Genomic DNA, 3093 nt, shown 5'->3' on the forward strand with positions numbered 1-3093 from the left:
CTATTGTTGTACCCATAAGAAACTTAAGCTAGGAGAGGTTAGACACTTGTTTAAGGTCACACAGCTAGCAAACGGTAGAGCTGGGCCTGGAACCCAGCACGTCTAGCTCCAAAGTTCAGGCTTCTAATCAATGTCAACTATGTCATTTCTATGAATTCATGGACTCAAGGCTCAGAAGGACCCAGTAATAAATTCTGAATGGCATAGAGCCCTATTAGTACTTTAGTACTAAAATTGCCCTTTCATTTCCACTTTTTCTTCCTCTTTTCCCAGCCCGAGACAGAGTGGTGTGCTGGAGCTAGCTTGTATACCTGTTGATAAATTTCTTAAGGAATTTTGCAAGCTGATTGTTAAGCACAGCCATTATTAAAAATTCAATTATATAAATTTACAGTTAAATAAGTTATATTAAAAACAAAGGTAATAAATACTCAAAACTCACTAGTTCCTATTTTTTTCACAAATACTTTTTATTTCTGTGCTCTTGAAGTTATTTACATCTATCACATCTATATGGTGAACATACTGTATAATAATGTGCCACAGTGCATCTCCCAACTCCACGTTTAGTGACATCATGGTAATAACTTGAAATTGGTCATGATGGTAGTAGTTACATGGAAACTGGCAAGTGCTATAAGCCAGAGAGCTTCCCCCCTTCAGAGAACTAGTTGTTGAACATTTACCAGCACACCACTGCCTAGACATCTCTGATGCACACAGTGGGGTGGGGAGAGGGGACTTTGGAAGGAGAGGCAAGATCCTGGTGGCCACCCTGACAGGGACACAGATGACAGCCATGCCAGCCAAACAGCAAGTTTTTGGCAAAAGATAAACTGTTCTGGAGAAGAGACTCTGAGGCAGATTCTATGCAGCTTCAGGGACATTCCCTGCCCTTCTCTAGACACCCTCTATTGCTGTTAGCGTGAGAAGTTCTATCTAATGACTTTCATGGAAAAATCACAACTCCACAAAACCAGCCTATTGGCTATCCCAGTCCAAACAGTAAAACCAAGCTCTACAAAACTGGAATCTCCTATTACGTGTTGTCATAGGCCATCTTTCTTACCTCTACATGTAGACCAAAATTTAATCTAAAGAAATATTTTGCTTAAAGAGACTGGAAATATCCAACATCTGAGAAGGGCACAGTGAGCAGTGGTTTCAAACATCACATAAATGTGTGACCACAGGGGTGGGACCCTTACATAGCACAAAGCTGAGGGACAGGAGAGGGAACCAGTCAAGGGATGTCACACAAAGAACAGAGCCAAGAGCCTTGCTTTCCCCCAACTCTGGCTACTTCACATCATTGCAATCTGACAAGGACTCTGTTCACCATCCGTGGCCCACCCAGACCAATACTCTTTCTAAATTAAGGGCATGGTTCCTGCTAGGATAAAAGTCACAGGAAGCACCAGGCTGAGTGCCTTGAAGCAGGCAGAGTCTCCAGGGTCAACAGTGAATCAGTTACTCTGATCTTCGTGGTTTCAGTGTAAGGGGTGGAGGAAGTGAGACGTGCTGAAGCTTCCACTTGCATCCAATTTCTGGGGGAAGGGGAAGGGATTGTGGACTGGACAAGAAAGACTCATGCTTTGATTAAAGTTCAACTACAAATAGCATCAATAGCAGAGTCTCCTAGTAGCTTGTTAGACCTTCAGATGATTTGTTCTGAAGATTTCCTTTTAGAATTGGTGAATTCTCTGTTGTGTTAACCTGGAGAATGGCAGCCAAGAAAAACTCCACTGAAAAGAGATCTGTTGTAGATAAGCATTGATTTTTCCCCAAATCAAGTTATCACATGAGTTACCCACATGGGTTAGAGTTTGTCTTTTCCAATATTGTATGAAAATGTTTTACCTTGAGTAATATACTATAAATACTCCCCTCCCTTTTGTAACATTTTTTTAGGGTATTGAGATAAGAAAGAGAAGGGAAATTAAGAATCATTTTACTTAACCTGAATTGATGTATATATAATTTTCTAGGCTTTCTTATGATGTTAAAGACAACAGGAAGAGGCAAACTTATAATGGTACCTTATCTCTACCCTGTCTCCCTTGAAAAATGTCATTAAATTGCATTTGATATTGTTTCCTTGAACCCTTTGGAGTTGTTTCTTGTTGTTGTTGTCGGGTTTTTTCCTCCCCACAGGCTATTGTGCAACATGAGGGAATAGAAATGATAGACTACAAGGGAAAGTGCAATTATCAGAAATTCGCCAGCTGCCACATTTTGACTTATGTTTCATTATCTTCCTCCCCTTTTCATTTTTGCCTCTATTTTAAAGTCATAATTGGATGTAAGGAAGAAAGTGCTACTGGAGGTAAATAAAAACCCTGGCAACTAATTTGTCCCCAGTACTATTTCAGCATATGGTGCTACCCTGAGAAGAGAGACCAAAGCCTCTCTCACTGGATTGCAAAGAAAGAGACAGGCCTTCACCCCCCTTCCTCCCAGTGCCCCTTATCTCAGCTCTCCTCAGCCTCCGCCTGACAACAGTGTCCCTGAAATTTACTTCTGGACCTATCAGATCAGTTGTCAAAGGAGCTTTCATGGTTTGATTCTTTAATTTCAGGCCACTGTTAGTTACTCACAAAATCAGGATTGAGCAAGGGTTCTAATCCTATTGCCTGTCAATTCATTTTAACCTCTCTCTTCTTGCCTGCCTCCTTATTCCCAGAACCTGTTTCCTGCTCTCACAAAGGTTTATAGAAAGTGCCTTGAATTGATCTGAGTGATCAAAACTGACCGCACGGCCAGCATGAATATTCATGGGCCAGGTTACTTTTCAGTTAGTTGTCATCTCTTGGGACAATTTTGCACCCCACAGTGTCCCAGATATTTGCCTTTTCCCTCATAATCCCCTCAAAGATGCACAGTAAGTTTGCTGAGTGCTAGAGAGAGACTTAGCTGAAAGAAGGGAGAAACTGACCCTCCTGAAATCCAGCAGGGGAGGGAGGCCCACCCCAGAACCTACTCGGGGATCTAGGATTTTAGTTCCCAAACTTTAGTGTGCTTAAGAATTATCAAGAGAACTTGATTTCTGGGCCCCAGCACCAGAGAGTCTGATTCAGGAAGTCCAAACTGGAA

Source organism: Diceros bicornis, chromosome 9, assembly GCF_020826845.1.
Source record: "Diceros bicornis minor isolate mBicDic1 chromosome 9, mDicBic1.mat.cur, whole genome shotgun sequence".
Taxonomy (NCBI): domain Eukaryota; kingdom Metazoa; phylum Chordata; class Mammalia; order Perissodactyla; family Rhinocerotidae; genus Diceros; species Diceros bicornis.